Raw genomic sequence first — 27,558 nt, forward strand, 5'->3', positions numbered from 1 at the left:
CCTGCTTTTGGAAATCATCATGGTGAGAACTGGGAGATGTTATTGAAGAATAAAGAGAGAGAGAGAGGAAAAATAAAAACAAACCAAAGCAGAAAAAATTAAGAGCTGATTGGAAATGACAAGCCAAATAAAATTAGAAACAGGGGAGTGAGAGATGGAACAGAATGCTCCCTGGACAATCGAGGGGGCGGGGGGAACTAAAGCAAGGAGAGAAACAAAACTGACCTTTTCATGCATTTGATTTTTCATCTTTTTCAAATATTGATTTCCTAGTTTTAAGTACTGGATTTAGTAATTGCATCAGTGAAATCACACTATGCAATATTAATGACAATGCATTAACATGTTTGGATAGGATTTCTTTGTCTGCTGTTTTAACTTTTTGTCTGATTTAAACATGGTAATTTGCTTATCTGTGATAAATATCTGAAGTTATAAAGCTTAAGCATAAGCTGAGGTGTAATTAATTTGATTAAACCCTTGCAAGCAGTAAGTGGCCTGTTGATTTTCTTTCAGATGTCCGACGTTTGATGTAACATGAATTATTCATGGTCCCTCTCGAATACAGCATAAAGATATCAAGCACTTGTATGGCTCCCCAAAATAAAAGACACAAATTTTTACCTAAAGTGTATTCATCAACAAATGTGGTTACAGTGTCAGCCGTCGTTCAGGGGGGAGCACGCTCCCCTCGGTCAGAAGGCTGTGGGTTCGAGTCCCACTCCAGAGACTTGAGCACAGAAATCTAGGCTGACACTCCAGTACAGTGCTGAGGGAGTGCTGCACTGTCGGAGGTGCTGTCTTTCGGATGAGACATTAAACTGAGGCCCTTCTCAGGTGGACGTAAAAGAAGAGCAGGGGAGTTGACCCCTGGTCAATATTTATCCCTCCATCACCATAACACAAAAAACAGATTAACTGATCGTCATCACATTGCTGTTTGTGGGACCTTGCTGTGCGTAAATTGGCTGCTGCGTTTCCTCCCTTACAACAGTGACTACACTTCAAAAAGAAAGTACTTCGTTGGCTGTAAAGTGCTTTGGGACGTCTGGTGGTCGTGAAAGGTGCTATATAAATAAAAGTTTCTTTTATTTTAACATATTGCTGTTAAGCAATTTATTTAACTAACTAGATTCTTCATTTTAGTTTTGAGGCCTCTTGAATTCTGATTGTTGGATTTTGAACTTCAGGGGCAAGTAGCCAAATGGGGTGGCCTCTTCAGATCTCTGGTGGGAACAGATCTCTATTAACTGGACTAAATAGTCCAGTTACAGTCTGGTTTTGAAGACTCTTCAAAAAAAAATCTTTGTTTACCCAAATCATTGACTTGGAAGCAGTTTGTAAAGTTTGAAATCAAAACCGAATTGTACAACATAACAGAGCCTACTTATTGTTTCCCAGTCTGTGATTCTGGCAAACAATCTTTTTTTTCTTGTTGGGCATAACTTTGGAAATCAAGTCAAACACTGGAATGTGATATCTCCTTCCAATCGGGCAGTCTATTTAGATAGACTCCGATGTCATGTGAAACTGACTCAGATTCTCTTCTACCTGAGCATCATTGCACTGATGAATTACCAATCCCTGACTGGTCATCCTTCTATAACATACAATCCCTAACAACTGAACTAATTAACCCTATCAAGAGGAAACAGCAGTGTCTAAGCATGTCATGTAAGTAGTCCTAATTATACCAATTAGCTGCCAGCCACTCCCTTCTACAACAAGGAATCAAATGTATGTGTGCAAGTTCTTTTGGCTTAAGGCTGTCAAAATGGGATCGGGGCAAAACAGACCTGGCCAAAGTGGTCATCTGCAGGCCCAGGTTGGACGCGGCCTGTGAGGTTGGTTGCTCTGGCTGCCTGTCTCTCTTCTGCGGTTGTGTTCACGCCCAGGTGGCACTGGAGAAGGAGCATGCATTGTCCGCCGGTTTGCTTGAGGCTCTTCTGCAACCAGTGGGCACTGCAGGGACTGAAGTGCATATTGGACACGGGTAGCATTATTATTATTTGATTTGCTAAGTTTCTTTTTTTATGATTTGGTGTTCTTTTAGTTGTGCACCTCTTCAGGGTTTTTTTTGTTTGATCCTGTATCTCCTTATGGATTTATAAGAAAAGGCATAAAGAAACAGAGTTGCTCTGATAGCCTAGTGGGTAAAGGTACCTCCTGGTGTACTATTGAATCTTAGAGCAAAAGTTCCCAGGTTTCCTTTTGTGTCTCTGAATTCGCTGATCTCCCCGGATGGCAGAAGGGTCACTGGAATTTGGTATCAGTGGTCCATGTTCTGGATGGGAAAATCAGTAAGACTTTGCTGTAAGAAAAAAAAAACACCAATTACTGTCCTCATTAAAGCTGCAACTAAACTGTAGAAATATGGCCATATTCTTATGGGGGTGGAGGGACGACTAATCCAAATTAGCTCAATTTGGAACAATTGTGGATTTGAAATTCTACAAGGAGTTAATCCCTAAAAGGCTGAGTTAATTGGATTGAATATGGGCATTAATTAACTGAGCTGTGGTGGAAAGAATGGTCTCGGAGCCTCTTTTTCCCCCTGAGTTTGTCAATTACATTTTGATTCTTTGACTATTATTTTAGCCATTCATTTCAAACCATTTCACCGAATGCTGTTTTCCATTACATTTCGGGGAGGATCTAACCTTGTTTAGTCCTGCAACAATAATTGCAAACTTTTTGTTCTGTTTACAACAATAATACTCTCTACAGAGTATATCAAAGCGAGCAGATTGGAATAGTGTTCCCAGAATAATTGATTTGCATATAATTACCAGATGCCTTGAGTTTGAAGATTAATGAGAATATTAACTGACTGGTAGTGGGCGAGTCCAAGCTTTTCAAAATTGTACCTGCATTTATTGTGCTCACTATTTTATTTTTTTTAAATGTTTTTAAATGAAAGATTAAAAAGCACAAGAGGTTCATCCAAGCTCTGAGAATATTAATTTCAGGAATGATTTGAGGCCTCTTTGTTGTGAGAAATAATCATTTGGCAGCATTGAGGAATTAAAAAAAAATGTCATGGGCCTATTCTTATGGGCTTGCAAAGCATGACGTGCTGCATGTTCCAGAAGCATTACGGCTTGTCTGATTTTAAACCAAAAAAAATGGGAATTAGATGCAGTGGTGAATATTGATTTGGATACTTTGATTTAATTACAAAAATTGGCTTAATTGCTTCATTGACTACTTTTTGATAAAATTCACTAATTTATAACCCTAATCCCCTAATGAGCCCATGACACAGACTGCTATCACATATCCCTGCTCACTGACTCTATTCTGTCATAGAATCATGTACAGGAAACTCTCGTTTAACGGCACTTAAATATCCGGAATTCTCTATTAACTGGCAAAATTCATACTCCGAAAACAACACATCAATAACCGGAAATGTTGCCGAGTCCGAGTCTCCCGCGGTGACCGATCAGTGGGGGTAGTTTTCCAAACTGCCACTCTGCTTCTTGGCGCTGTCGGAAGTCCGAACACCTCAATAACAGGAGTCTGACTCTCCCGCGTGTCGGTAGTCTCTTCCGATCCGCCATTTTTCTGTGTGTGTCTCCATCTTTATTGTGAATTATCTCCCCCATCTTACCAGTTAGTTAATATTCTCATTAATCTTCAAACTCAAGGCATCTGGTAATTAATTATATGCAAAACAATTATTCTGGGAACACTATTCCAATCTGCTCGCTTTGATATACAGGTACTCTGAAGAGAGTATTATTGTTGTAAACAGAACAAAAAGTTTGCAATTATTGTTGCAGGACTAAACAAGGTTAGATCCTCCCCGAATGTAATGGAAAACAGCATTCGGTGAAATGGTTTGAAATGAATGGCTAAAATAATAGTCAAGGAATCAAAATGTAATTGATAAACTCGGGGGAAAAAGAGGCTCCGAGACCATTCTTTCTACCATTATGGAATTTCCCAAAAGTTGGTCCAAGTACTGTACTTAATCAAGCATCTTCCACCATCCATTTAACACAACATTCTGTAGGTGAGTACCCAATTACTGTATACTGCACATTTCTTGATTTTTGTTAAAAATAGCCTCGGTAGATAACCCTCTCCATCAACCGGCACCATCCTGGTCCCGTCAGTGCCGGATACCAAAGAGTTTCATGTAATACCACATAGAAACTGACCATTCACCCATCAAGTCTGCACCGGTGTTTGTGCGAGCCGATTAAACTATTCCCATATATAACAGAAAATGCTGGAAACACACTCAGCAAAGGGCCCCAGGTCTGACGAAGGGTCGTCGACCTGAAACGTTAACTCTGTTTCTTTCTCCACGATGTTGCCTGACCACCTGAGTGTTTCCAGCATTTTCTGTTGTTAATTCCGATTTCCAACATCTGCAGTATTTTGCTATTGTAAGCCAATCCCATGCCCTACCTTTCTTGCACTTTAATATTCTTTCAAATAACAGCCTAATTCCCTTTCAGAACAATTTATAGACTCCACTTCAATCACAGTTTGTAGCAGAGAATGCCGTATTTCAACCACCTTTTTGTGTGCTGAATTTTTTAAATTCGTTTTCTGATTATCTTCGATTTGTACCCTCTTGTTTCCAACCAGTGGAAGCAATCTGTCACTATTTATCGTATCCTTCACAATTTTATGGATCTTTACCCGGTCAATCCTTAACCATCTCAATTCTTGTGAAAAAGCCTCAAGTATCTCTTCATAACTGTAACCCCTTATTCCCTGGTAGCCTTGTAAAGAAAGAAAGACTTGTATTTGTATAGCGCCTTCTGCGACCACCAGATGTCCCAAAGCGCTTTACAGCCAATGAGGCACTTTTTGAAGTGTAGTTACTGTTGTAATGTAGGAAATGTAGCAGCCAATTTGCGCACAGCAAGCTCCCACAAACAGCAATGTGCACCTGTTTGATTGATGTGGGTTGAGGGATAAGTATTGGTCAGGACACCAGGAATAACTCCCCTGCTCCTCTTCGAAATAGTGCCATGGGATCTTCTCTCTCCACCTGAGAGCAGGTTTAATGTCTCAACTGAAAGACAGCCCCTCCGACAGTGCAGAACTCCCTCAGTACTGCACTGGAGTGTTGGCCTCGATTTTTGTGCTCCAGCCTGAGTCAGAATGTTATGGGTTCAAGTCCCACTCCAGAGCTGAGTGCTACCCACTGAGCCACAGCGCTCACTGGTGACTCGGTGTTGTACTTTGTCCATTACTTTTATACCCTTCCTACACTAACGTGCCCAAAATGTCTTCATTAACTTTACTACTGTTATTCTGTGATAATGTAGGGAAGTTGTAGCAAATTGAACCTTCTGGTCATCTGAAGTTTAAAAAAAATGTCTGGGTCTACAATTTGCTTTTTTTTTCTGCTGTATTTTTGCTAAGGAACTGACGAATGCCTACTTCCCATTCAGAGCCAAAAAAGAGGGTGGAAGACAGGATTAACTCTGCCCATATTTTTCTGTGTTTGATTTTAACAAAAACGTAGATATGCACAAATGGTGGAACAACACCAATAGAAAGCATCAACGATGAATCATTGGTGTTTAACACTGCTCGAAGTGATTTTATCCCTCCAAAAACCAAGATTAGTGGAAATTAGTTCAGAATAAAATCTATTCGTTCTTCTTAAGGTTTTGTCAAATGTCATTAATGAGGAACTCGTTCAGTGTTCCTGAGTTGGACGTTCAAATGATTGATTCCAGGTCAGTCATGGCAGTAGTGAAATTAAGGAGCGGAAAGATTGTAAAGTATTGCCAGCCACAGCAGTGAGTGTGAATAGTACAAGCCTGTACGTTGGGGCAGGTGGTGCAAATTCAGCTGCTAAGTTAAATGCAGCTGGTGTGGGGAAGAGGAAGGAGAGTTTGGTCAGAGAGGGCAGGACCGTGGGCCTAGAATGTGGACTTTTGTTTTATTTTTCCAGTTACTGCCTACATTCAGTGCAGGAGAGCGTCAAACTCTGCATTCTTACATTCTGCACATACGTGTGGGATCCCAGCAAGGGAGATTAAGAACATAAGAAATAGGAGCAGGAGTAGGCCCTTCGCGCCTGCTCCGCCATTCAGTGAGATCATTGCTGATCTTCTACCTCAACTCCATTCACCGGCCCTATCGCCATATCCCTTGATGCCCTTACTAGTCAGAAATCTATCGACTTCTGTTTTGAATATACCCAATGACTGAGCCTCCACAGCCCTCTGGGATAGAGAATTCCAAAGATTCACCACCCTCTGAAGAAATGTCTTCTCATCTCAGTCCTGAATGGCCTACCCTTGAACCAGGGGCCACAGCCTCCGGATATAGACTCCTCAGCCAAGGGAAACATTCTCCCAGCATCCACCCTATCAAGCCCTGTAATAATTTTGTATGTTTCAATGAGATCCCCTCTCATTCTTCTGAATTCAAGATAATACAGGCCGAGTTTACTCAATCTCTTCTCATACGACAATCCCGCCATCCCAGAAATCAATCTCGTGAACCTTCGTTGCACTCCCTCTATGGCAAGTATATCCTTCCTTAGGTAAGGAGACCAAAATTGTACATGGTACTCCAGGTGTGGTCTCGCCAAGGCCCTATATAATTGGAGTAAGACGTCTTTATTCCTGTACTCGAAGCCTCTTGTAATGAAGGCCAGCATACCATTTGCCTTCCCAATGGATTGTGCATGCGCAAGGAAATGCTTTGCAAGTTGGTATTTGGGCGTTTAAGTTGGCTGAGTTATTTTCTGTACACGTTATTGGTGGGGGTCGGGGGAGGAGAGAATAACGTAAAAGTTATTATGAATAATTAAATAGTAGATGGAATAAGAAAATACAAATCTGTGGCTCATAATGGAATAATAATAGTGTGATTGCACAATTATTCAGAGACATGTCATTATGCAAAAGTTCAGGTGTAGCCACCTAACACCTCAAAATGTTTGTTGGTATCTTTTTGGTGATATTATTGAGATTCAGGATACCTTCGCACTGTTGACTTTTTGGAGGCTTTCCTCTTATAAAAGGTGTTAGAAAAATACCACGCACTACTGGCCCAGGTTCCAGGCCATCCCATTAGCCCACCCTAAATGTGGCAATTTAACCACTTGGTGGGTGAGATCACCTAGTGCTTATTTTTCTTGTGTGGAGTTGGCACTAGTGCCCTAGGTGTAAAAGGTTGGCTTCAAGGTCCCCGTTTAACTAAAACAAGAACAACTTGCATTTATTTGGCCCTAAAATGTAGAAAAAAACCATTTGGAGGCACTCTGATGTTATTCGATAAAATCGATATTAAAATGCTTGACAGTTCTGTAAGTTAAATGTCAGTTTAATAGCTGCCTAATACTTGTTCCCACTTGCTTCAGAACGAAGCACAGAAGCCTTCTCTGCATGTTTGATTACTACAGCATTGGGAATTTAAGGAAGGCACCTTAAAACAAGTAAAACATATCACAGCTAACGAGCATGGTCCGTCAGTACTGGAGACCAATGAGCAGATGCATTCAATTGAATAACAACACTCGGCCCTTCCTCATTGCCACCTCTTGTGGCTTTGCCCATGCCTCATTTTTTGCGCAAGTTTAACCTGGGCCTGAATCATGATTTACGGAGCCTCATTTGAACACCTGGGGCTGAATTTTAATGGAGAAGGCGCCAAAGCCGAATTTAACCTCTGTTTCCCACCTGCAGCCAGCCAGATTGAGAGGCCGGATGGGTAGGCCTGTAGCACTAGGCCGCAGAGAGGAGGGAGAGAGACATGGCCAGGGTTGCGGGGGAGCGGAGCAGAAAGAGTCGGGTGGGGGGTCGGATGAGGATCAGGGGCCAGGACCAGCACAGGGTCGGCGCGAGAGTTCGGTCAGGATCGGGGCTGGAGGAGCATGGGGGGCAGGATTGGTAATGATCAGGAGCAGGAGGGGCATGGTTGGGAGATCGGAGGCCCCTGGGCCGGGGGGGGGGGGGGCGGGGGTTGGGGTTAGGACACTGGATTCAGGAGGTCGTCGTTGTACGTGTCTTCACACTGTTCCCTTTGGGGAACTGTATGAAGTGGTGGAAGGATTTCTGGCCGCGATTAACGCTGCTTCCGTGACCGTAACCATCTTTGTACCAGCCATTCGGGTGGTTAGTCCTATGGCGGGAGGGTTTTACAGGCTCCCACAACCCATACGAGGGGGGGGGCCACCCACACCCACGGACGCAAGTATCCCGCTGGATGTCAACCCAGAATTTAGAGCCGGAGCTCCGACTCCACTTTGCCGGGACTGTCTGGAGCGGGGTTCGAAACCCTACGCCTTCTGGCCCAGCGGCGGGGATGCTACCGCTACGCCAAAGGCCCACTCCCATTCAGGAGGTAAGTATAAAGGAAACTTGCCTCCTCATTAGCTGGCGGGGTTTGACGAGGTTTGCAAAACCCAACCAGCTAAAGTTAAATTCAAAATGGAGGTTAAAGCAGAGGCTTCGAGCCTCATTATAATATTTAAATGATCGACCCGCCTCCTGTTAGCAGGTTGGCTGCCCGCCCCCCCCCCCCCCCCACCATCCTGCCTCTGTTAAAATCGGAAATGGGCGGGTTAGAGATTTGTAACACTAACTTCCCGGATGACCCCAACTCATCCGTTCTTTTTTTAGGTTAAAATTCCCCCCCGATGTACGCTGGATTGTCTGTTTTATTTCTGTTTGAATCAAATAAAAATTTACTTTTAAGAGGAATGGTGCTTTTTTTTGGCAAACCAAAAGTTAGTGTAAACAGCTTTATGCACTTTGGCTAATCAACCTTCCACTTGGCTTATAAATTTTTGGTTGACTAATTTATTGTCTCATAACTTTAAAAGGCATTTAAAAAAGATCAAAAGGAGCAAGGGTGGAGCTGCAATTTAAAGTGTAGAGGGGTGTGGCTCACACAAGAGCCCAATTTACATCACTCATCGACTTCATACTGGTTTTCCCAGTTCAGGCAGTGGGAGGAGAGAGCTGCTTCACACTGTTTATGCTTCATTCCTAGCTCAACAAAACGAGATTTGCCCATATAACGCCACGGCCCCGATATTTGCAGGGAGGCCGAATGCGGAAGTCCTGCCAAATTTAGCGGCAGGATTGCATTAACGTATATATTTCTCCATTTCCCACCTGGCAGCCGACCAAATTGACAGGCTGGCCCACTGCCGGGCAGGAAAACCAGCGGCAGGAGGCTGTGGCCGGGGACCCTTTGAGACAGTCCCCAGAAATTGGAAGAGGGGAAGCTCGGGCGGGGGGGGAGGGGCAGGTCGGCCGCGATTGGAGCTTGGATGGGGAGGCCTTCGGGGCTTGGAGGTGGGAGGGTTGGAGAGAGGGGCCGCAATTGCCAGAGAGGACACCCAAGGCTTCTTTGAGGGATCAGGATGAGCACTCCTGGCCCACAAGGAGTGATTTAAAAGGCACTAACCTTGTGGAGCTGGCAGTTCCGGCCTCCCTTTCACTGCCATGTTTCCCGACCCCTGGGATATCTGTGCAACAACTGTAAAATTGAAATAGCTCTCCCAATTGCACTATGGGAGCCTGATTTTAAATGTTAATGCAGTGCCCCGCCTCTCTCTAGTCAGACACCTCAACCCACCGCCGTAAAAACGGGGTCGCATTCCCCATCTACATTTTTTTACCACCAACTCCCGGCCCTCTCCCGCCTGTCATGGAAGGGTTAATATCAAGGCCTATGTCTACATGCACAACACACAATTCAGTATTTTTAAATGACTACTAGACGTTTGCTGGTAATACAGTGATCTAGTTAGGATTTCAGTAAAATGTAGTGGTGGCCATCTGAGATTATGGCCTAGAAATTCAGTTGTTTGCGCCAGCCGCTAGCGCCCTAGGAGGAGATGTGGGGCGCTAGGCGGCTAGCGGCCGGGCGCAGCGCGATCTGCGCCTCTCCCCAACTTCAGTAAAGATTTAGCGGCGGCGCAAAGCCTTTGCGCGCGCTAAGCTGCACGCGCAGATCCTGACGTCATTTCATCGTGCAACGCCCTTTGTGCGCCCCGAACCGGAAATTCAGTGGCGCCGCCCTTCTTTGCGCCTGGCGCCCCCAGCGACTGGTAGAGGGGAACGGTTCCCAGTCGCTGCGGGGGGGGCGCTATTTAAAGGGGACTCTTCCTGCAGTATAAGTGGCAGCCATTTTGTGCCAATCCCTCTGTGTGAGAGATGGATATTTGGAGAGAGACAAAGGCAGAGAGCTTTCTGCTTTGACTCGGCGCTTGCACAGGTACTTGTGGCTTCAGGCCAGAGCTTTGCACTTGGATTTCACTTTCAGTGCCATAGCCTTGAGTCGCCACATATAATGGGCTCTGCAATGGGTGGAAACGTTGGCTTTCTGCATTGCATTCAAAGGGATCAGAGACGTCGTGAGAGAGTGCCAGTCATGGCCAGACGGAGATTGGCCAACAGGCGTCGGCACAGGAGGCCTTACCCACCCAGGGTATACCGCCAGCAGTTCTCATATCTGAACATGTCTGAGGAGCAGTGTGTTCGGAGGATGCGATTCAGAAGGGAGGTGGTCACTGAGATCTGCCACCTGCTTCGCAGAGATCTGCAGCCACAGCTGAAGAGCAGGACACCTCTGTCAGTGGCAGTGAAGGTGACGGTGGCTCTCAACTTCGATGCCACTGGCTCCTTCCAATCCGCTACTGGGGACATTGCCAACACCTTCCAGTTCGCGGTACATTGCTGCATCCGCCAGGTGAACAATGCCCTTTTCAGAAGGAGACGTCAGTACATCTCCTTCCCCATGACCCTGGACAAGCAGCAAGAGCATGCAATCGGCTTTGGAAGAATAGTGGGCTTCCCCATGGTTGAGGGCGTAGAACTGATGAACCAGCAATGGTCAGGCCTTGCTTCAGGGCTGCAGTGTGCAGGGCATGGCAGCCAAACAAGTCGACCCTTCCCCTTTAAGGGCTGATTGGCGCCAGCGTGTCTGCCTTCATTGAGCAACTCGCCGCACCTGCGCTGCGCCCGTCCTCGGTGTTAGCGCCCCGGATCGCCGGCTTAGCGCCTAATGATAGTCGTGCATTGCCTGTTTTAGCGCAGCAGCAACCTCTTGGGGCGATGCCACTGAATATCGGCGAAGGTGGCGCAAAGTTGCGCCGGGCGCAAACTTTAGCGGCCGCCCGGCTGTAGCGCCCCAAACGTGGCTATACTGAATTTCTAGGCCTATGTCAACTAGTACTGTGAAAGGAGCCTAGCAGCAAAATTGGAGATTGCATCCTTTTAAACTTGGATTGTGTCTGGAGGGAATGTTTCAAGCTATGTAACAAGGCCCTTTAGTGCTTTTGCAATATCACTACTGTGGAATTTGACTGTACCACAGAACCAGCATAATTGGGAATGGGAGAGTCAGCGACATGCAAGAGAGACCATTAACTTTTACAGTAAACTGCTTCATTAAAGCAGAAGCCTCATTGTAGCAGACAAAGAGTACAAGATCTGTACTAGCTATATATTTTTTTAAAAAGCTGGTTGTCGCTCCGTTTGTAGTGGGGTGTTTGTGCTGACTGAGACTCATGCTTTAGGAACTATCAGCCAGTGGCAACCCCAATATAAACCTGCCATATGTGCTATATCCAGCCTGTGAGAAGGTCCATTCTTTTTAAAACTGTCCTTCCTGGCAGCCAAATTTAGGTTTACTGGTGCTCCTGTGAAACCTGCAGTCTGGGAACCGGTGACTCAAACACCCCACTGACACCAGTATAAAAGAGTCTTTGTAGCTCTCCCAAACCTGCTAGCTCTTCTGCTTCTGCTGGTTCCCCTGCTTCTGGCTCTCTAACTCCTGTCACCAGTCTCCAACCCCCCCACCAACTCCTTTTCTGGTAGTTTGTCTCTGTTATAGGCTGATTGTCTGCATGGATTGAGTGGCTGATTGGCCATGAATGGGTACATGACTTGTGGGTTGCCCATGGATGGGTAGGTTGCTGGTGACTGGCTGGTGGTGAATGGCCAGTTGGCCGTGGATGGGTAGGTTGCTGGTGACTGGCTGGTGGGTGGGTGGCTGGTTGGTCATGGATGGGTAGGTTGCTGGTGACAGGCTGCTGGTTGGTGGCGGGTTGGCCAGAAGTGGTATTGGCTGCCAGCATGCAGGCTGTGGCCTGACTGATGTTTCAGGTTTCTGCTCCAGCTTCATCTTTTGCTCTGTTGGTCAAGCTTCTAATCACCTCTTCATTGATCATTGTAAGCTGATAATTCAATTGCCTCTCTCGATTTGTGTTTTTTAATGCTAAAAATTCCCATTGTTACACTTTTTCTAAGATACGAATAGGTGTTTACCACTTGGTAATCTGCCACAGAAACTGCATTATCTTTCTACAGCAAATGGCCTTGAGGTGCTGCAGACCTCTTGGGCGCAAACTATAATATTCATGTAAGTGCTGGTGGTTACAGGTCTGCCATTGGTGGGAGCAATTTGAGGGAGTGAGTTCAGAGTTAACAACAACAACTTGTATTTATATAGCGCCTTTAACGTAGTAAAACGTCCCAAGGCGCTTCACCGGAGCATTAGAAAGCAAAATTTGACTCCGAGCCACATTAGGTCATCTGCCCTAATTTCTCCTTAAGTTTGGTCAGAGTTATGTTTTAAAGGATGAAACGGAAGCAGAGTGTTTTAGGGAGGGAATTCTTGAGCTTGGAGCTTTGGCAGCTGAAGGCACGGCCGCCAGTGGTTGACCACTTTAAAATCAGGGATGCTCAAGAAGCCAGAATTCGAGGAGTGCGGATACCTTGGAGGGTTGTGGGGCTGCAGGACATGAGATAGGGAGGGACGAAAACATGGAGGGATTTGAAAACCAGGATCGAGGTGTTGCTTAACCAGGAGCCAATGTAGGTCAGCAAGCACAGGGGTGATGGGTGAACGGGACTTGGTGCAAGTTAGGACATGGGCAGCCGAGTTTTGGATGACCAAGCTTATGTAGGGTGCCAGGCAATGACCATCTCCAACAAGCGAGACTCTAACCATCTCCCCTTGACATTCAATGGCCTTACCATCGCTGAATCCCCCACCATCAACATCCTGGGGGTTACCATTGGTCAGAAACTGAACTGGACCAGCCATATAAATACTGTGGCTACAAGAGCAGGCCAGAGGCTGGGAATTCTGCGGCGAGTGTCTCACCTCCTGACTCCCCAAAGCCTTTCCACCATCTACAAGGCACAAGTCAGGAGTGTGATGGAATACTCTCCCCTTGCCTGGATGAGTGCAGCTCCAACAACACTCAAGAAGCTCGACACTATCCAGGACAAAGCAGTCCGCTTGATTGGCACTCCATCCACCACCTTCAACATTCACTTCCTCCACCACTGGCGCACTGTGGCTGCAGTGTGTACCATCTACAAGATGCACTGTAGCAACTCGCCAAAGCACCTTCCAAACCCGCGACCTCTACCACTTAGAAGGACAAGGGCAGCAGACGCATGGGAACATCACCACCTACAAGTTCCCCTCCAAGCCACACAGCATCCTGACTTGGACCTGTATCGCCATTCCTTCACTGTCGCTGGGCCAAAATCCTGGAACTCCCTTCCTAACCGCATTGTGGGTGTACCTACACCATATGGGCTGCAGCGGTTCAGGAAGGCGGCTCACCACCATCTTCTCGAGGGCAATTAGGGATGGGCACTAAATGCAGGCCTAGCCAGCGACGCCCACATCCCATCAATGAATTTTAAAAAAAACGTGGGAACCAGCCAGGAGTGCATTGGAATAGTCAAGTCTCGAGGTAACAATGGCCTGGATGAGGGTTTCAGCAGCAGATGAGCTGAGGCAAGGGTCGGAGTTGGGCAATGTTACCGAGATGGAAATAGCCGGACTTAGTTATGGCGCAGATATGTGGTCGGAAGCTCATTTCAGGGTCAAATATGACACCAAGGTTGTGAACAGTCTGGTTCAGCCTCAGACAGATGCTAGGGAGAAATGCATTAACACATTGAAATGTATGCCTTCAGGATCATTTTTTTTCTCCCTCTGACATATTGCTACCAGTATGCTAAACAAGCCTAGTGCCAACACTGATCAATTGCTGGTTGATGTTTGATAAAGTAGCTGTAAGTAAATCTCAATTGCTAAGCCTTCTGTGTGGTTCCCAATGCAAAATCTGATTCAAAATTGAGTAAACCTGTACCATATAGTTCACAGTACTAAATGTAAAAATAATGTATACGCTTGGTTGATTTCAAAGCTGTAATCTCAGCTTGAGGTTTAGAGGGCAGTTAATAATTTTATGTTGCATTGATGTGACTGCACTACTTGTTCAATGGTATAACACTGTTCCCATTGAATTCAAGAGGAAGCTCACTTGCCCACTCTACCTGCTTTGTTACTGTAGCCTCTGATATCTTCGGTCAGTATAATTTTTGGTATTCAAACTATTAAACTTTGATCCTGATTCCTTTTTAACTAATGAAACCCAGGCTGCTGCAGAAGTATGCCTGACCAGTGACACTGAAATGGTGTATACACTCTCAATCATTTTGTGATAGGTTAGTTCTTGGTTTTTGCCTTGAATAAGTCAAATTCCATTTTTATGATGTGGGGTTCTGGGATTTTTACCACAATGTTTTCTTGATTGATTTCCTTAATTACGTCCATTTTTGGATGGAAACTGGACAGCACTGGCCTTGCTTATAAATGTTTGTTTAAGCTGGGCCACAGCCAAGGAGGCTGGGGCCTAACTTGAAGTTACATAGGGTCACCTCGGTCTGCTGCTGTGAGTCATTCACTGGAACAAGAGACTTGGGTATGCAATGAATGGAATAAAATCAGCGGAGAGTTTCAGTAGATTTGTCACTTTTTGTATGTTGGGATACAGGAAACTCTTTATTATCCGGGACCGGCGTGGTGCCGGTTTATCAAAGTCTGGATTACAGAGAGGTATAGTTTAAAATGTACGAGAGCTCCGTACACAGCAACAAATCCAGGCTTCCCTGTTGCTTAGCAACATGTGCAGGAACTCCGGCCACAGACCAAGCGTCCCTGTTGCTTAGCAACAAGTGCACAAACCCCAGTTACACAGCCACAGATCCAGGAACTGCCACTAATATGAAGTAAAACTTACCTGAACCTACTCCTGAATTTTGCCGGTTAAGAGTTTCCTGTACATAGCCAGAACAGTGAGTGTAAGGCAGGGAAGTATTGACGAGCCATTATAATGTATTGATCAGATCACACTTGAGTACGGAATGCAAATTTAGGTCACCATGCTTCAAAAGGGGCAGTCACATATTGGGAGGGCACAGGGAAGCGCCAAAAGGGGCAGTCACATATTGGGAGGGCACAGGGAAGCGCAACAGCAACAATTTTCATTTATATAACACCTTCAACATAGAAAATGTCCCAAAGCACTTTACAAAAGAGCGTATTTGAATAGGAATAGATAAAGGAACAATGCTGAACCATTGAGGGAGCGATTACGAGGAGCGATTGAACACTTGGCTGAAAAGAGGGAATTTGAGAACGTTTTGAAAGGTCTGCCACCAATGGTAGTGCGATAGGATGAGGCATGCACAAAAGGCATTGTTCATCAGACTGAAGGGTGCCGGAGGGGATATGAGGCTGGAGGGGGTTGTAGTTCTAGGGTAGGGCAAGGTTCTGGGAAGATTTGAGGACAAGAATGATTCAGAGCACGAAGACGATGAGCTGGGAGGAAAGATCAAATAAGTTTTATAGAGAGAAACTTGTAGCCTTTAGAGAAAATTGAATTATGTGACATATTAAAAGGTATATGTTGAGTCTGTGTGTCCCAGTTATGCTTATGATCAATCACTGGACACAGACAACAAGAATAACTTTGAACAGGTCTTTACTATTCGGAGGTCAGGGCTGAACTGCCCAGCAAATCCCTACACAACACTTAAATACCGGTGTGGTCACCACCGGTATTACAGTATACAGCAGCCAAGAGAAAGTAGTACATCTCTTAAGGTAGTTCTCTTAAGGTGGAACAGGTTACATACACCACAATCCTCCCTTTTTAGCTTAACAGTTATAAACTTCATGCAAAACAGTTCAAAGATTCAGTCTCTGAGGAGGCCTCCTGATTCGAGTTGGATAACGCCTTTCAGGGGTCTCTGATTCTCGTTGCTGGGGTGACTCATCTAGTTGGTCTCTTATGGATTGGACATCATCCTCAGGTACATTCACTTCTGAGGTAGATGCTTCAGGTTCACTAACTTCTTCCACGGTTGTCTCTGCCGTAACCCTGGGTTCGACCCTTGTTCTCGATTCTACCAGTTGGTCAGCATGACGCCGTATTACATTTTCACCAATATCTACCGTGTACATCAGGGGTCCTTGTCTGGCCCGAATTGTTCCAGATTGCCATTTCTCGTTTTTATAGTCCCGGGCTAACACTGGTTGTCCTATTTCGAAACTCCGAGTGGTCTTGTTATTTATATGCTGGAACTGTTTGTTTTCAACTTCCCTCCGCACATTTGGTTTTAACAAGTCCAACCTGGACCGCAACCTCCTGTTGTAGAACATCATGGCAGGACTTTGGTTTGTCACTGCATGAGTGGCGTTTCGATATGCCAGTAGGAATTTGTCCACCTTGTGTTGTAGTGGAATCTGATCTTCGCTCATGGCCTTTATTGCTTTTTTGAACGTTTGTACAAATCTCTCGGCCAACCCGTTTGTAGCCGGATGATATGGGGCAGAGGTATAATGTTTCACCCCATTCTTCTTCATGAATTTCTGGAATTCTTCTGACACGAACTGCGGTCCGTTGTCTGAACATATTTGTTCTGGCAATCCATTTCTTGCAAATATCGTTCTTAGCACCGCGATCGTCTTTTCCGAGGTAGTGGTAGTCATCTTAATCACTTCTGGCCATTTAGAATGTGCGTCCACTGCAATTAAAAACATGGAGTCCATGAATGGACCAGCAAAGTCAATATGTACACGTTGCCATGGGGTTGAAGGCCATTCCCATGGATGCAGCGGTGCAATCGGAGGTGCATTTTGCACTTTTTGGCACCCTGAGCAGCTTTTCGTCAGATCCTCTATCTGTTGGTCGATACCCGGCCACCACACATAAGCCCTAGCAAGGCTTTTCATCTTGACTCTCCGCCCCCCCCCCCCCCCCCCCCAGATGACCTTCATGCAGTTCCTTTAGAACTCTCTCTCTTAACTTGGGAATAATCACCCTTGTTCCATACATCAATGTTCCTTGACAGACAGACAGCTGGTCTCGTCTTGCTGAGAATGCCGGTAACAGTGGATCTCCCTGTGCTGGCCATCCCTTCACTGTCACTTCGTAGACCCGGGACAGTGTCGGGTCGTTCCTGGTTTCTCTTTCAATACTTGCATTGGTGACTGGTAAACATTCAATGATGGTCGAGTGAAATAACTCCACAGGGTCAACCGTCGGTGCCTCCTCCTCTGTAGGTAGTGGCAGGCGCGACAGCCCATCAGCATTACCATGCTGCTTTGTACCTTTGAATTCAATCTGATATTGATGTGCCCCTAGGAAAAGGGACCATCTCTGGAGTCTCTGTGCTGTCATCACCGAAACACCCTTTTTAGGGTTAAAATTGGATACCAATGGCTGGTGGTCTGTCAGAAACGTAAACTTTTGGCCCTGCAGGTAATGATTAAACTTCTTTACTCCCCACACAAGGCTGAGAGCCTCCCTATCTATCTGAGCATAGTTGCGCTCAGCAGAGGTCAATGATCTGGATGCAAACGCGACTGGCCTCTCCAGGCCATTTGGCAACTTGTGTGAGAGTACTGCCCCAATACCATATGGAGAAGCATCACAAGCCAAACGAATAGGCAGCGTTGGGTTGAAGTGAGCCAACACTTCCTCTGAGGTGATCAATGCCTTGCTTTTGCGAAAGGCCCTCTTACAGTCCTCGCTCCTTCCATGGTACTCCCTTCTGCAAAAGAGCGTTCAGCGGGTGCAGCACCGTGGATAAATTTGGCAGAAAGTTATGGTAATAGTTAATCAACCCTAGGAACGACCTCAACTGGGATACATTATCCGGAGCGGGAGCCTTCACAACAGCTTCGATCTTGTCAGGAGACTTATGAAGCCCCTCCTGGTCAATGACATGACAGTACGAGATCCGCTTCTGAAAGAACTCACATTTCTGGCGATTAACTCGAAGTCCATATTCTTTCAATCTGGTGAGCACCAGTTCCAAATTTGCAAGGTGTTCCTCGTCATCATCTCCTGTAATCAGAATATTGTCCAGGTAACATTGTGTGCCTGGAATTCCCTGTAATACCTGCTCCATGGCCCTCTGCCAAATTGCTGGAGCCGATGCCACTCCAAAAACCAGTCTATTATACCGGTACAAGCCTCTATGCGTGTTGATCGTGAGATACTGGCGTGACTCTTCCTCAACTTCCATCTGTAAGTACGCCTGCGCCAGGTCTATCTTGGTGAAGTGTTTTCCGCCAGACAACGAAGCGAAGATATCCTCAATCCGCGGAAGCGGATACTGCACCGTGTGAAGCACCGGATTAACAGTGATCTTGAAATCTCCACAGATGCGAACCTTCCCCGGTTCCTCCGGCTTGTTGCTCGATGAACGCTTCATGACGGGAACAATGGGCGTGGCCCACTCACTCCAGTCTACCTTAGACAATACTCCTGAACGTTCTAGCCCTTCCAGCTCAGCTTCCACAGCAGGTCGTATCACATAAGGTACCGGTCTGGCTTTGAAAAATTTCGGGTTTGCATGTTCTTCAACCTTGATGTTTGCCGTAATTCCTCTGTGTTCCCAGTCCCTGTTGGAACACCTCTTTAGCATCGTCCAATATTCTGGACAATCGTTTAGGTTTGACATCTTTTTTACCGGAATCCACCGTTAGTGCTTTTAAGGAATGCCAGTCCATATTTATTTTCCTAATCCACTCCCACTCCCGTCCCAGTAGTGGTGGACCTCCCTCAGGTAGCACATATAAGTCCATTCCTCGGCTTTCTTTGCCCTTGTGGACCACCTTTACCTCTATCTTCCCGATGGGGTATACTCTGCCCCGTGTATGTTTTCAATACAATCTCCGTATCCCGTAGGGGAATATGTGGGAATAACCTTTTGTAATCTTGCTTATTCATGACCGTCAATGCCGATCCAGTGTCCAATTCCATCTTCACTTGGACTCTTGCTATCTGAAGTGTGACCCAAATTGTTTGGAGGTCTGCTTCCTTACCAACATTGTGTACTCTTAGACTACCCAGTTCATTACTGCTGGAGTCTGAATCTGACTTCTGTTCGTTCGAACTGTTCTCTGTCACCTTGTGTACCTTTTCTGTACTTTTCCTGCGGTGACTTTTTGTTGCTGGTCTTCTTTCCTGACCGGCATACTTTAGCTATGTGACCAAGCCTGCCACATTTTCTGCATTCCTGATTTTTGAACCAGCACTGGTTCTGATCGTGCGTTGTCTTTCCACAATGATAACATTTTCCTGTACCCAAGACCATTTGATTGGTGCTGAGTTCCGGTGACCGTAGCTGCATTTCCGCCGTGCCTCTCGCTGCGGCTTCGTGCGATGCTGCAATAGTGACAGCTTTATCAAGCGTAAGATCATTCTCCTCAAGCAGTCGCTTTTGTGTTCCTTCTTTTAACAATCCACACACAAATTTATCTCTCAGCGCATCTGCTAGTCCTGTTCCAAACTGACAGTACTTTGATAGCTTACGCAGTTCAATTAAAAATTCAGCATTGTTTTCGTCTTTCAGCTGCGTTTGTCTGTAAAATTTAAATCATTCCGCTATCATCAGCGGCATGGGGTTTAAATGATTTTTTCAGGACCGTAACAATATTCGCGAAAGTCTGATCCGCCGGTTTATCTGGTGATAGAAGGTGCTTCAATAGCCTGTATGCCTTCGCACCCATTGAGCTTAATAAGGTTAGTGCTTTCTCATCATCTGGTACCTTATTTGCTTTACAATAAACTTCCATGCGTTCTACATACGTGGTCCAATCTTCGATATCGCTATCAAAGGTATTAATGTTCCCATGTTTAGGCATCCTTGCAAGGTTTTTAAATTTTTCTTTTTCTCAAAATGGCGGCTTCCCGCGCTTGTCTTCTTCCCCCCGCCTACTAAAATGGCGGCTTCCCGCGCTTGGCGGTCTTTCTCGCGCTCGTCGTCTTCCCCCACCGACTACAATGGCGGATTCCCGCGTTTGCCGCCTTCCCCCGCTGGCTGCAATGGCGATTGCCGTGCTGCTGCCGTTCTCCCCTCCCCAGCGGTTCTCAATTCCCCCAACGCTGCTTTGCCTCGCAGCCTCGATTGCAGCCCGGCCCTTTTTACCGGCCGTGGTCGAGTTCTCCGCCCTTATTCCTCCGTTTTCCCTCCCCTACTCCACAGCCAATGCGACCGACTTCCTGCTCGTGTCGCTGATCGGCTTACCCACCACCGTGGTAGAAGGGATGATCACTGCCTGTCGCTGATGGAGGGCTTCGTGGTCAGAATTTCTTTTTAACCCGGGTCCTCGATGCCTCCCATGCGATGGTGCTCAGCAGGATGATGAGGGCGGATGCCTCTTCTCGACGCCCGTTCTGAGGACGAAGCTGCCTTGGATGTAAAACTGCCGCAGGGTAAGATCGGACTCGTCGCCACTGTTGAGTCTGTGTGTCCCAGTTATGCTTATGATCAATCACTGGACACAGACAACAAGAATAACTTTTAACAGGTCTTTACTATTTGGAGGTCAGGGCTGAACTGCCCAGCAAATCCCTACACAACACTTATATACCGGTGTGGTCACCACCGGTATTACAGTATACAGCAGCCAAGAGAAAGTAGTACATCTCTTAAGGTAGTTCTCTTAAGGTGGAACAGGTTACATACACCACAGTATAGATAAGTAAAATGCAGACACTTCAATGTAAGTAAGGTGGGTAAAATAAGAGGACGTATATTTAAATTGAATATTAGAAAAAAACTCTCCGCAAAGGGTGATAATGTTAGGAATGATCTATCAGATTAAAGACATTTGGGGTGTTCAAAATGCAGTTACATGCTAGGTGGTGTGAGTTGGAGTACTGGAAATTATGAATACTAAATTTAAAAAAATGTATGGTTCTATATTTTGGATTGCTGCAGGAAAGAGCTGACACCGACTTGATAGACTGAATGGCTGCCTGTGCTGTAAACTGCTTGGTTCAGTAGGCCAAAAGGGTTACATTGGACATGCAAAATTATGAAGCTCAATTTCCAGCAGTGCTTCGCTTGCTGGGACTATGGGTTGGAGAATCAGAATTATGGTGTTGCAGCTCTTTCTCTGACCGAAATGTCTGGAAAGAAGACACTTTTTTTCTCTCGTTTCGGCTCTCGTGTTAGGGCTCAGAACTGAATGGGGGAAAAATGGGAGGTGCTTTGTTTTTTTCTGTAATTTACAATCTGATATCAAAACCGGGGAATTTACGGCTTTAAAATATACACTTTCCGAGAATGTGATTTTGTTCGGGTATCGTTCACTACATAGAAAAGCAAGCATTTTCCCATTATTTTTATTAAAGAGGAATTCTAGCTTTTTTAAGATTCTAGTAATTTTGATGCTAGTACAGTTGGTATTACTAGCTCATACTTACTTTTAGCTCATTAAACATTGTTGGCAGAGCTTGATACAGGTCATCACATGGAAGAGTCCCCAACCATTCAGGAAGCCATTCAGGAAATTAATTGTTTTCAGCTTGGATACTGCACAGAAGAGGGCTTGCTTCAGGTCCTTTGTACAGACGGTAGGCAACTTGTCCTGAGTTACCTGAACTATTCTCAAAATACTGCCATTTACTGGTGTCAGAAACTGGCCCACCAAAGATTTGGAATGGGATTGTTTGCGAATCCTGCTCCACATTTGTTTACGATATGTTTTCGGGATGAGACATTATTTAAATTTTTAACAGTCTTGAGATAAATTGACAGATTTGCATTGCCTTTGTTCATGTTGTAAAACTGATGAACATTTCCACACAGAGCAAGCAGCTGCTAGGCTAGCTAGCAGGAGGTCAGCTTGTGATATTTATACTGTATGTGGTTCAAATGCAGAATTCTTGTGCAATGTGCTTACCACCCCGCCCCCCCCTCCCGCCCGCTGTCTACCATGAATAAAGGTCACAGAGCACATATGTTTCAGCTGCATTTGTGCAGGTTAAATGTTTCTAAGCACATCGACATAATGCAAAACAGGTTTAAATCTGCTCCGCAGAGACTGTTTGGCAGGGATGGCCTGAAAATCCTCAACAGTTGAACACTGGTAACCCATTCAGGGGCCTAAATTCTAATCCCATTCTGTGACTTTAATTTGAATAATCTTTCCTTCAGAAGGCGAGTTTCAGTTGCTCTCAGCAGAGTAATAGATGGAGCCTTTTGTGTCGGTGAAGCGCTTGTCTGAAGGTGCCTTCACTTGATGTTTTTGACATTGCATCCTGTTTTAGTCGAGGGACCTCCTGCTCCTGTGTACCGCTTTGCTGATAACATTCAAAGTTAGAAGCTGTTCTCTGGGGTCTGCTTTTAAAATGAAAACTCAAAAAAGCCAAGTGCACGGGAGTGTTCATAATTTCACTTGCTTGCACTACGGAGTGCAATTGATGGAGGGAGACCCATGTTTCTGTAGATGGCTGCACTGCTGCAGTGTAAATGCACCTTCAGAGTAAGTCAAAACACAAGAGCCCTACCTCATGAGTTGATGACAGCTGGTAAGAGGAAGCCTGTTGCGCAGACACTGCCTTTATTTTGGCTGAAAGTTGGAATTGTTCGGGTGGGTAACAGCGAGAAGAATCTAAACCAGGGAGGGAGAGCGGAGTGAAACGGACACTGTTTGGTGTAATTGCATTTTTGGAGAAATAGCATTAATGTTGAAATCAGTACTAATTACCGGCAAACAAGTGTTGTGCAAGAATATGTATCATTGATGACTAATAATTTAGGGAGGCTAACTGTTTAGCCAATTGGAACCTGAAATCCATTATTCATCAGTAATGCTTGTTTCCTTCACTGAGCATTTGGTCTGTGGACATCTGCACAAAAACCTAAAGAAACAGGAGTAGGCCATTCAACCCCTCGAGCCTGTTTCGCTGCCATTCCGTTAGATCATGGCTGATCTGTATTTCAACTCCATTTAACCATTTTTGTTCCATATCCCTCGATATCCTTAACCAACAAAAATCTATCAATCTCTGTCTTGAACATTTCAGTTGACCCAACCTTTTGGGGGAGCGAGTTCCAGATTTCTACGACCCTTTGTGTGTGAAAATGTGCTTCCTGATTTCACTCCTAAATGGCCTAGCTCAAATTTTAAGATAATGCCCTCTTGTTCTGGATTCCCCCACCGGAGGAGATCTATCCTATCAAATCCCTTTATCATTTTAAACGCCTCGATCAGATGACACCTCAACTTTCTAAACTCAAGGGAATACAAGCCAAGTTAATGCAACCAGTCTTAATTTAACCCTTTCAGCCCTTTAAGAGTCATTCTGTGAAGGGCCAAGATGAAGTATACTTCTACAGAACATGGCTGATATTTCTGTTCTCATGAAACCGCTCCCTCCAAAATATGTAGCACTACACTGCATAGCAGCTGACCCAAAAGTGGGCAAAGCCTGTTTCTTGAGGCCTGATAAGGTTTCTTGTGGTTGAGAATGACATGCATGATTCCCTGGCTGAGTGTTCAACATTTTGCCAGTGAAGCTTCTGGGTTGGTTGAATAATATAGGTTTAAAGAGAACCTCTTCGACAAGTTGTAACGAGATCCTAAATTGGTTGTTGACCCTATCGCATTAACTGCTGTCTTTTGTTCTGTTCATGTTGGTTATATTATGTGGTTAACACGATTACTGCAACAGAGAATTAACAAGGGCTACTATTTCTGTCCAATACAATAACCACAAAGTTACTATATTGCACCTCCGGAACTCAGTGACTGTATACGCCTTGTAGGTTGGGTGGGGATTCTGTGTGGTTGCTTTCAAATTTTTAAAAAATAGGTTGTTTTTTAATTTGTTCACATTTATTCGTAACAAAAACTCCGGCGGGGGGGGGGGGGAGAATTGAGTCGCGCCCCCTTCGGGGCACTAATTTCGCTGGGGCACTACTTTTAGCGCCCCCCCCCAAAAAATGAGCTAGCCCTCTTTTACCACCCCCCCCCGCGGCCGAAATTGCATGGGAGCGCCCCAAGATGGAAGCGGGGTGCTACTGGAAGCGCCCCGCCACCCTCTTGGGGCGCTGTGAGGGAATATCGCCCTCTTACGGCGCTAATGGGAGGCGCAAAGCAACTGAATTTTTCCCCCCAATATATCAGCAAAAATCATTTTTACACACTTGGGAAAGTTATTGGTGAAGAAAACTGAATGTAAAGCTTTAACCAATAATTCTGGAATCATTAGTGTTACAGTATATATGTAGGATTGGTTCCAAAAACTGAAGAATCTATTCAATCTTTCAACAAGACAATGTCACAAGAACCAGTTAATGCGGTGACTTTACACATGAGTTAATATTCTGCAGTTGGCATCGCTGCATGGCCAAAATTGCTCAATTAAATTTTTTAAAAAAAATTCATTTGAGATGTGGGCGTCGCTGGCAAGGCCAGCATTTATTGCCTATCCCTAATTGCCCTTGAGAAGGTGGTGGTGAGCCGCCGCCTTGAACCGCTGCAGTCTGTGTGGTGAAGGTACTCCCACAGTGCTGTTGGGGAGAGAGTTCCAGGATTTTGACCCAGCAACAATGAAGGAACGGCGATCTACTTCTAAGTCAGGATGGTGTGTGACTTGGAGGTGGTGGTATTACCATGTGCCTGCTGCCCTTGTCCTTCTAGGTGAAAGAGGTCGTGGGTTGGGAGGTGCTGCTGAAGATGCTTTGGTGAGTTGCTGCAGTGCATCTTGTAGATGGTACACACGGCAGCAATGGTATGCCGGTGGTGAAGGGAGTGAATGTTTGTTTAAGGTGGTGGATGGGGTGCCGATCAAGCGGGCTGCTTTGTCCTGGATGGTGTCGAGCTTCTTGAGTGTTGGAGCTGCACTCATCCAGGCAAGTGGAGAGTATTCCACCACACTCCTGACTTGTGCCTTGTAGATGGTGGAAAGGCTTTGGGGAGTCAGGAGGTGAGACACTCGCTGCAGAATAACCAGCCTCTGACCTGCTCTTGTTGCCACAGTATTTATGTGGCTGGTCCAGTTAAGTTTCTGGTCAATAGTGACCCCCCAGGATGTTGATGGTGGGGGATTCGGCGATGGTAGTGCCATTGAATAGCAAGGGGAGGTGGTTAGACTCTCGCTTGTTGGAGATAGTCATTGCCTGGCTCTTCTGTGGCACGAATGTTACTTGCCACTTTTCAGCCCAAGCCTGAACATCATCCAGGTCTTGTTGAATGCGGGCTTGGACTGCTTCATTATCTGCGGAGTTGTGAATGACACTGAACACAGTGCAGTCATCAGCAAACATCCCCATTTCTTCTGACCTGTTGGAGGGAAGGTCATTGATGAAGCAGCTGAAGATGGTTGGGTCTAGGATACTGCCCTGAGGAACTCCTGCAGCGATGTCCTGGGGCTGTGATGATTGTCCTTCAACCACCACAACCATCTTTCTTTGTGCTAGCTATGACTCCAGCCAGTGAAGCGTTTCACCCCGATTCCCATTGACTTCAGTTTTACTCGGGCTCCTTGATGTCAAGGGCAGTCACTCTCTCCTCACCTCTGGAATTCAGCTCCTTTGACCAAGGCTGTAATGAAGTCGGGAGCTGAGTGTCTTGGCAGAACCCAAACTGGGCATCAGTGAGTAGGTTATTGGTGAGTAAGTGCCGCTTGATAGCACTGTCGATGACGCTTTCCATCACTTTGCTGATGATTGAGAGTAGGCTGATGAAGCGGTGATTGGTTGGGTTAGATGTGTCCTGCTTTTTGTGGGCCGGACATACCTGGGCAGTTTTCCACATTGCCGGATAGATGCCAGTGTTGTAGCTGTACTAGAACAGCTTGGCTAGAAGCGTGGCTAGTTCTGGAGCGCAAGTCTTCAGCACGACAGCCGGGATGTTGTCGGGGCCCATAGCCTTTGCTGTATCCAGTGCGCTCAGCCGTTTTCTTGATCCCATGTGAAGTGAATCGAATTGGCTGAAGACTGGCTTCTGTGATGGTGGGGACCTCGGGTGCAGGCCGATATCGATCATCTACTCTGCACTTCTGGCTGAAGATGGTTGCAAACGCTTCAGCCTTGTCTTTTGCACTCATGTGCTGGGCTCCACCATCATTGAGGATGGGGATATTGATGGAGCCTCCTCGTCCCATTAGGTTTTTAATGGTCCACCACCATTTACGACTGGATGTGGCAGAACTGCAGAGCTTTGAACTGATCCGTTGATTGTGGGATCGCTTAGCCCTGTCTATCGCATGCTACTTCCACTTTTTAGCATGCATGTAGTCCTGTGTTGCAGCTTCCCCAGGTTGGCACCTCATTTTTAGGTACGCCTGGTGCTGCTCTTGGCATGCTCTTCTACACTCCTTATTGAACCAGGGTCGGTCCCCTGTAATTATCTGCAGCAGATGATGGCTGCCTCTTTCTATTATCTGGTTTATGGGTTTCATTGTCCGTCTGAGTGAGGACTTCAGCTTTCCACTCTCCTTTTTTGTTATTCTCCTTTTTATTTTCTATTTGCAGACAGCATCAGTACTGAGTAAAAGTCTCGAACAATTAAGTACTAATTGTAGTATCGAGTACATAATAGATGATCTGGTAAACGTATTTGAAAATCTGATGGTAGAGATGTGAGTTTAAAAAAAACATTGTTTAAAAACTAGCGAGTATTTGTTAATGGTGTACACTTTGTTTATTCCACAGAGTACGGGTTAACTGCTTCTATATACAAAGCTGCCATTTATTTTTGGATTCCTGTTTCACTGTTCTCTGTCAATATTTGCATGAGTTCATACAGTCTATTGCTTTGCATGTTAGTCATTTGTGATATTTTAGTTCTTGATTTTAAACACTAGCTTTTAGAGAGTGCAGAAGCAGCTGAGTTTCTCATGATGTCTTTCATTTTTCATATTATTTCTACAGTAGCAGCAGCTTATATATCATGGTTCAGCAGTTGGGCAGAATGATCTGAGCCGCTCAACCAGTTAGTGCGCTGTAGCCCCTCCCAGTCACTTCAGGGTTTGTAGTTTCAAGAGATGCTTCACGTCGAGGCATCTGCCAGGCACCTCCTGATCAATTGATTTTTGGACAGCAGGGACCATCTGAAACTAGCAGAGATTCAAAGAACTAGCCACAATATCATTTATTGGCGGAGATCTGTCTGTACGTCAAGTCCTGCAGAAGCCACGTAAGTGCGGTTTCATTTGATCCTCTGCCAGCTTTTAAAGGCAGTTCTTCAGAATATACCCTTGCCACTGGTGAGCTGGGAGCTGGTTGGCATTTGGCTTTAATCCGGTTCCTGAGGGGGAAGTATTCACACTGGTTGATGTAGATTTTCACCAGAAGTTCGAGCCAAGGATTGTGCGCTTGGCTTTCTCATGTTGCTGCTTTTTTTTTGGAACAAGGGCTCTCTTACAGAGGACACACATTCTCGCACGTAGTTTGGTGCAGAAATTTCAGCTTCCTTCAAACCTTGTACAATCTGTGAGCT

At 45.6% G+C, this 27,558-nt stretch overlaps 1 protein-coding gene across 9 annotated transcripts in view; it reads left to right on the forward strand.

The window, feature by feature from the left end:
- Positions 1-27,558, forward strand: part of LOC147108767 (uncharacterized) — a 347,177-nt gene that overhangs the window by 130,911 nt on the left and 188,708 nt on the right. The window contains exon 1 of one of the 9 annotated variants that reach the window (XM_086005567.1): positions 27,095-27,255. The exons of the other annotated variants lie outside the window; for them this stretch is intronic. The gene's annotated coding sequence lies outside the window, so the exon portion shown is untranslated. Of the gene's footprint in view, positions 1-27,094; positions 27,256-27,558 lie in introns of those variants that run through there. 9 annotated transcript variants of the gene reach the window in all.

This window comes from Somniosus microcephalus, chromosome 13, assembly GCF_052327205.1.
Source record: "Somniosus microcephalus isolate GS21.2 chromosome 13, FLI_Smic_1.0, whole genome shotgun sequence".
Taxonomy (NCBI): Eukaryota; Metazoa; Chordata; class Chondrichthyes; order Squaliformes; family Somniosidae; genus Somniosus; species Somniosus microcephalus.